This window comes from Schistocerca gregaria, chromosome 1 (assembly GCF_023897955.1).
Source record: "Schistocerca gregaria isolate iqSchGreg1 chromosome 1, iqSchGreg1.2, whole genome shotgun sequence".
Classification (NCBI taxonomy): Eukaryota; Metazoa; Arthropoda; class Insecta; order Orthoptera; family Acrididae; genus Schistocerca; species Schistocerca gregaria.
Genome location: NC_064920.1, coordinates 135,195,707 through 135,203,565, shown reverse-complemented (window position 1 = coordinate 135,203,565; position 7,859 = coordinate 135,195,707). Strand labels below are relative to the sequence as shown.

Genomic DNA, 7,859 nt, shown 5'->3' with positions numbered 1-7,859 from the left:
TTGTTCGCACTGACGGCACTTTGAACAGTGGACATTACATTTCACATGAGTTACGACCCGTGGCTCTACCCTTCATTCGATCCCTCCATTTCAGCAGGATAATGCACGACCACATGTTGCAGGTTTTGAACGGTCCTTTCTGGATACAGAAAATGTTCGACTGCTGCAATGGCCAGCACATTCTCCTGATCTCTCACCAACTGAAAACGGTCTAGTTAACAGTGGCCGAGCAACTGGCTCGTCACAATACCCAAATCTCTACTCTTGATGAACTGTGGTATCGTGTTGTAGCTGCATGGGCAACTGTACCTGTACACGCCATCTAAGCTCTCTTTGACTCAACGCCCAGGCGTATCTAGGCTGGATTACAGCCAGAGGTGGTTGTTCTGGGTACTGATTTCTCAGGATCTATGCACCCAAATTGCGTGAAAATGTAATTACATGTCAGTTCTAGTATAATACATTTGCCCTATGAATACCAGTTTATCATCTGCATTTCCTCTTGGTATAGCAGTTTTAGTGGTCATTAGTGTAGAAACCGCCAAATACCAAGTGAAAATTGTTTCAGGTTTCACTCAACAGGATTTGCCAGGTTTTGACAAAGATGAGGGGAAAGAGTTAAAGACAAGATAAGTCTACGCTACACAGGTTTAAATGTAAAAAGGAGGTCATTACTTCAATACTGTCAGTACACACCAAATATTAAACTTACGTAATGTTAACCAGGAATTGAACACAAAACCAATCTGTGGTGGCAATGAGTTATGAAGACGACATTGCTTGCTGGAGCTACCGACTTCTAGTTATAGGTGAGGTATCACTGATAAGTATAACCTGAAAGTAATTTTGTGTACAAAACCGTTACACATTCTTAGTTTTAAATTACTTTTTACATGCCTATTAATACTGTGATAGATATAAATTTTACACATAGGACTGGCCTGTCTCTAAATAGGTTTTCTGCCGCATAGACATAGGAATAAGTCATATTGTCTTCTGTAACAGTGCATTAGTCGCAAAATTATAGCAGTGAAATGTTTCACATGACTACTCTGAAGTTTTATCCCCATCCTCCGTCTTGATTTTCTGGGCGTTCCGGTAGCCCAGTTGATTCTTACAACCTCCGCACACAACATCACTTTATATTAAGTTTTGCCTAGTGTCTATTATTATTTAGCCATTCGATTTTAGTTTCGAGCACAGAATACAAAATGAAGGTGTTCAAAGTTAAGGTGTTTTTAAACCTTTCTTTGATGTAATTAAGTATTAATGACACAAAAGTTACAACATGTTCTGATCTTCCACATCTCGCAGTCCTTCTTCGCGTTCTGTTTTACTGTCACCTTGCACGTCAGATGTTCACAGCATCAGACTGTCTCACACAAGTAACAAGATTTAGTGTTGAATATTTCTCCACTACGACTATCAAACTTTGCAACTGTATCGTGAGATGCGGCTTTTGTTAGCGTGCAGGCTCTTGCAGGCGAGTTCAGAATCTCAAAACAGAATACGGTGAAATTCAGTGCCGAGTCAACGTAGTGGGCTATGTACGCGGTTGTTGCGTCATTGTGATATCATTGGCTGCCTTTTAGCCAGCGGCAGAGTGTGGGAGTATATATGTATATCTCTTAATTCTTTCTCCGCCTGTGATCTACATCCTCTAAGCATTTCAAGCTTTTTTCCGCTCCTTTCTTTTCCTCCCCTTCCTCAATAGAACTTATTATCCTCCCGCTTGCACGCTGATCCCCAAATACACTGATGTAGGTGACTGACTGGAGATTTCGTTCTTCGACAGTTAAAACCAAGTGTAGTGGTGCAGCATTCTTCATGGCCCTCGTCATGTCTTTCAGCCTGTTCCGCCAGTTTGGCTTTTTACGCATTATCATGTCTTTCCGACTTGGTTGATTTTCTAAGATGTATAACGCAAAGTGCAGACAGACCATTATTACAGAGATATCTTAGATGGCTGTGCTCTCCATTCGGCCACAGATGTTGCGTGGACCTGAAGTGGCTGTGTACCTGATCATATCGAAATTCCCCACCGTGTGCTCTTACTGGTGTACAAGGCTCCCTCAGCCGGGAGGCAAGACGTTTCATAAGCGTTTCCTGCGCTGCTGTACAGTCTCAGACTTACCGAGTCCCATGCAGAATCTATCTGCTTCCACTTCTCATACCCTTCCATTTAGGCAATTTACTATCCCATCTCTAAGTTGGTTGGTTGGTTTGGAGGGGTTTTACTGAGTGGCAATGCCTCAGTGCCCTTGCTCATTGCCCTGACGCAGCTTCAGGCCCTAACCGAATCCACCCCCTATTTCTCTAACATAATGTAAAAATTTTTGTTTATTCATAGACGCAATCAGAGTCTCACGACACAGTAATAACCGAATTCGGCCATATAATGACCATCGTCAGATTCTATAACAATAAAAAGATAATTTATATTAAAACCTAAAAATAAGTGCAAGATTTAACAAGGCTTATTAATAATCTAACTGAATTTATGCGAAATACTTATAGGTCATACCTAACGGCGGCATACACTGAACACTGGTTCATACGTTGTCAAACTAGCTATAAAAACGTAAAACACCGGACTTATATACATATAAAATAAGTTAGGTTTTGTTCACCCTCTTTGCACTATCTGCGCGCGTCCTCTGTAAGATAGTCTTTATCTTTCAAAAGCCTGAAATATGACAAATTTAGTATTAATATTTAAGTCAAATGTATATAAAATTTAAAATTACAGAACAGATAATTAAATCTGTGAAGTAACATTTCACACCAAGGAGAACACATTGTTGTAGATGAAAATAGTGGCATCACTTGTAGTAGTGTGTATTTCTGGCGCCTGACGGCCCCGTATTTCCGGCTGTTGCCTGTTTATGCCGTTGTCCATCGGTCCGGCAGGGACGACACGGGCAGGACGACGAGTGTGGTGCTCTGCAGCAGGTGGGACGGCACGCTCCTCCGCCTCAAAGGCTGTTCACATCCGCTGCGGCCAGCACTAGACAGTGCAATACTATATCGCCGGAAGGCTCCATCCTCAGCTGAAGCACGTATGAAGTGAAAACGATTCGCTCAGGTGAACAGAGCGTCGTAAATGTTGAAGTATGCGTCTGTTGCAAATGCATTCTATTCGTTTAGAAGTTTGTCAGGCTCGCTGCGTCTCGTAACGTAAACCTCCAGTTGTTCTAAAATGTCCAATCGTTTACTGTTGTAACTTAATGTAAAATTTGAAACTGTTAGTCGATGTTACCAGTATTATGACCCTCCCCTTGCATATGTAAGCCTAGCGCTGTCTTATTACTGGAGTACGTGTTTTGTTCAAACCTTACACCAAATGACCTGCCTGCCAGTCCGATATAGCTTTTCTCGCATTCATGACATGATATTTTATAATCCCCCGATTTACTATATTTAAAAAGACTTGCCACGGAAAAGCAATAAATTATCGGAAGTCCTAAATGCTATTTTAACCCCGTTTCTTCGGATTACTTGTTCCATTTTATCTCATGTTTTGCCTGTCTATTTCATAGCGGCGTACTTATCATTTTTGGATGTCAGTTTTACCTGCCGTTTCTCGCTCCTTTTTATCTTTGCTATGTATGGAAGTAACTACATCTGGGTCATAATCAACTGCAAGTCGACCTGCCGTCAAGTTCATTTTCCACTTCAATTTGACAAAATGGAAGTCTTACTATTCTGTGCAACATCGAATAAAAATATGCGTGTTTCTGGCGTAGTGGGTCTTTGGGGTGGGCATTGATAATCACGTCCGTACATGTTGGTTATCTAAATATTTGGACCGCATGTCTACCATTTTTGTTATGAATCGTCAGATCTAGGCCCCCTGCGGGTTTGGGGGTTAGAATAGGCCCGCGCTATTCCTGCCTGTCGTAAGAGGCGACTAAAAGGAGTCTCAAACTTTTCGGCCTTATATGATGGTCCCCAGTTGGGTTTGACCTCCATCTCTCAAAATTTTCCAAAGAGCGAGCCTATTGGGGAAGGGCGCCTTACTTGGTGCTTTGTGTCCATCTTGCGATCAGACCTTTCGCCAGCTTATACACCGTTGAACTGCAGTCCTGTCCGCTCTCCATCTCTTGGGCATGACTCTTTTTCTGCGTGCAGATAACACCTTGCACTGTGCAGTGCCTCTTTCTGCACCGACGGTGACCATGGACCACATGTTACCTAACATTCAGCACGGTAGACAGTCCGTTGTGGTGGGGCCGCCATGTACCCTGTTGGTTGTAGCCCCCTGACAACACAGGGATCGCTCTACTGATGCCTGCGCCGTTAACTCCCCAGGTATGCCAAGGAGTAGATGCCTATCCTCCTGGGGTATCGGGACTCCCGGCAACGGCCATCCTGCCAGGTGGCTCTTGCCGTGGCTGGGTGGCGCCCGTGGGGAGGGCCCTTGGTCGGAGTAGGTGGCATCAGGGCGGATGACCCGAAATGAAGCGTGGTACATCGTCTCTCGCTGGTGGCCAGCCGTCAGCAGTCTCTAAGCGTTCTCGGGCTCAGTTTAACGCTCAGAAATACGATCCGAAAACGTTCCCCTCCCTGGCCACTCCGTGGGAGGAACGTAAGTCTCAGGATGGCAGTAGCAGTTATTCGCCCCGCTTCTTAGTTTCTACTAGGGTTGATGGGGAGTCTTTTCTCTCCACAAAGCCTCAGTTCTTCGTCGAGCATTTAGAGGACAAGTTTGCGGAGGTGGAGGGCTTGTCAAAAATGCGCTCTGGGTCAGTCCTGATACAAACGGCATCCTGTGCCCAGTCACGACGGTTACTCGCTTGTGACAAGTTGGGGGATGTTGCCGTTACGATCACACCCCATAAGAGTCTTAATATGGTCCAGGGAGTTATTTACCATAGGGATCTTCTTTTGCAGTCTGATGAAGAGCTGTGCGCCAATTTAGAGCGCCGAGGTGTACATTTCGTCCGGCGCGTTCATCAGGGTCCGAAGGAAAATCAAATTGCTACCGGTGCCTTCATCTTGTCCTTCGAAAGGGATGCACTACCGGAAAAAGTCAAGGTGATGGTCTACCGATGTGACGTTAAGTCCTATATCCCTCCCCCGATGCGGTGCTTTAAGTGCTGGAAGTTCGGCCATATGTCTTCTCGCTGCACTTACAGCATCACATGTCGAGATTGCGGACGCCCATCACATCCCAATACTCCATGTGCCCCGCCTCCCATCTGTATCAACTGCGGGGAGCATCATTCACCATGCTCGCCAGACTGCCGAATTTTCCAGAAAGAGCGTAAAATCATGGAATACAAGACCCTGGACCGACTAACCTATACTGAGGCCAAGAGGAAATACGACCGACTCCATCCTGTGAGAATGACATCTTCCTACGCTGCTGCTACAACACCTGTGCTAGCCCCGCCTGTTTCTCAAATTGTGGCCGGATCGACGAGTAGTACAACTCCTCCTGCCCCCTCGTCAGTGGGGGGCTCTACCCGCCGGGTTGCTCCTGCGCCACCTACCTAAGGAGCAACAGCATCCCACCCATCGGGGACGTCCGTCCCCACTTCTAAGCCGGAGAAATGTCCAACTTCTTCGGCTTCTCACGCTCGCAAGGGGTCCCTTGGGTCCCTCCCTTCCCAGGCGTAAGTGAAAGATTTTGGCATCTTTTTAAGAAATTTCCACTTTCGGCTGCAATAATAAACTGTTCACTTCTGCTATTTTTAGGTTTTAATATAAATTTTATTTTGTATTGTTTTGGAATCTGAACATGGTCATTGTATGGTCGAACCCGGTTATGACTATGTCATAAGAATTTGATTGCGTCTATAAATAACAAAAATTTTTTACAAATTGATCAATCACTCACTCCATTGACAAAATGTCGTTTTCTCTAACACCTATCTGTGGCCTCACTGTGTCAGATTCTGTCTTTCTTGGATCGCGTGTGGGGCGAGGGAGTGTTCGCGACACAGTGGCAAGAGAGCATCATAGTCCCAGTGTTGAAACATTAGAAGAACCCTCCAGCGCTGGACAGCTACCGCCCAATAGGCCTGACCTACGTTCTCTGCAAACTTCTAGAATGTATGGTGAGCTGGAGGTTATGTTGGCTTCTGGATTCACAGGGCCTTCTCGCTCCATCCGACGGTGGTTTCTACCGAGGCCGCTCAACGACAGCTAATTTGGTGTGCCCTGAGTCTGCCTTCCGAAAGGCATTTTACAGGCCCCAACACCTGGTAGCCGTCTTTTTTATTTGCGGAGGGCCTACATCCTTGCCACGCTGCATTAGTGGTGCCTCCGTAGCACGCTCTAGATTTTTATAAGGAACTTTCTCTCTCTACATACCGTCCTTGTTCAAGTAGGAGGCTCCTTTAGCTTCTCCCATATTCAAGAGAATGGGGTCCTGCATGACACTGTATTGAGCGTTCGCTGTTTTTGGTCGCTATCATTGGCCTAGCAGCAGCTGTTGGGCCGTCAGTGTCGCCCTCGTTATACATGTTACTGAACGCCGACTACAGGAAGCCTTTCGGACAGCTAAGTCATGGGCTCCCGCCCATATGTTTCACTTCTCTGCCGGCAAGACCTGCGTTTTGCACTTCAGTTGGCGACGGACTGTCCATCCTGCCTCCCTGTGGGTTCGGGGGAAAGAAGAGGCCCGCGTTATTCCTGCCTGTTGTAAGAGGCGACTAAAAGGAGTCTCAAACGTTTCGGCCTTATGTGATGGTGACCTGTTGGGTGTGAGCTCCATATCTCAAAATTCTTCCGAAGAGCGAGCCGACTGGGGAAGGGCGCCTTACTTGGTGCATTGTGTCCATCTTGCGATCAGACCTTTCGCCACCTTATTCGTCGTTGAATTGGAGTCCTGCCGGCTCTCCATCACTTGGGCAAGGATACATTCCTGCGTGCAGTTTCCACCTTGGGCTGTGCGGTGCCTCTTTCTGCTTTGACGGCGACCATGGACCACATGTTACTTAACATCCAGCACGGTAGCCAGAATGGTTGTGGTGGGGCCGCGAAGTACCCTGTTGGTTGTAGCCCCGTGACAACACAGGTATCGCTCTACTGATGCCTGCGCTGTTAACTCCCCAGGTATGCCAAGGAGTAGATGCCTATCCTCCTGGGGTATCAGGACTAGCGGCAACGGCCATCCTGCCAGGTGGCTCTTGCCGTGGCTGGGTGGCGCCCGTGGGGAGGGCCCTTGGTCGGAGTAGGTGGCATCAGGGCGGATGACCCGCAACGAAGCGTGGTACATCGTCTCTCGCTGCTGGCCTGCCACCAGTAGTCTCTAAGCGTTCTCAGGCTCAATTTAATGCTCACAAGTTCGATCCGAAAACGTTCCCCTCTCTGGCCACCCCGTGGGAGGAACGTAAGTCTCAGGATGGCAGTAGCATTTTTTCGCCCCGATTCTTAGTTTGTACGAGAGCTGATGGGGAGTCTTTCCTCTCCACAAAGCCTCAGTTCTTCATCGAGCATTTAGAGGACAAGTTTGGGGAGGTGGAGGGCTTGTCCAAAAAGCGCTCTGGTTCAGTCCTGATACAAACGGCATCCTCTGCCCAGTCACGACGGTTACTTGCTTGTGACAAGTTGGGGGATGTTGCTGTTACGATCACACCCCATAAGAGTTTGAATATGGTCCAGGGAGTTATTTATAATAAGGACCTTCTTTTGCAATCTAATAACGAACTGCGCGTCAATTTAGAGTGCCGAGGTGTACAGTCTCGTCTGGAGCGTTCATCAGGGTGCGAAGGAAAATCAGATTGCTACCAGTGCCTTCATCTTGACCTTCGAGGGTGATACATTACCGGAAAAGGTCAAGGTGATGGTCTACCGATGTGACGTCAGTCCCTATATCCCTCCCCCAATGCGGTGCTAGTAAACCATCTTTG

At 46.9% G+C, this 7,859-nt stretch overlaps 1 pseudogene; it reads right to left on the bottom strand.

The window, feature by feature from the left end:
- Positions 1–1,281: 1,281 nt before the first annotated feature.
- LOC126334601 (14-3-3 protein epsilon-like) lies at positions 1,282–2,027 on the bottom strand (annotated as a pseudogene).
- Between the last annotated feature and the right edge of the window lie 5,832 nt (positions 2,028–7,859).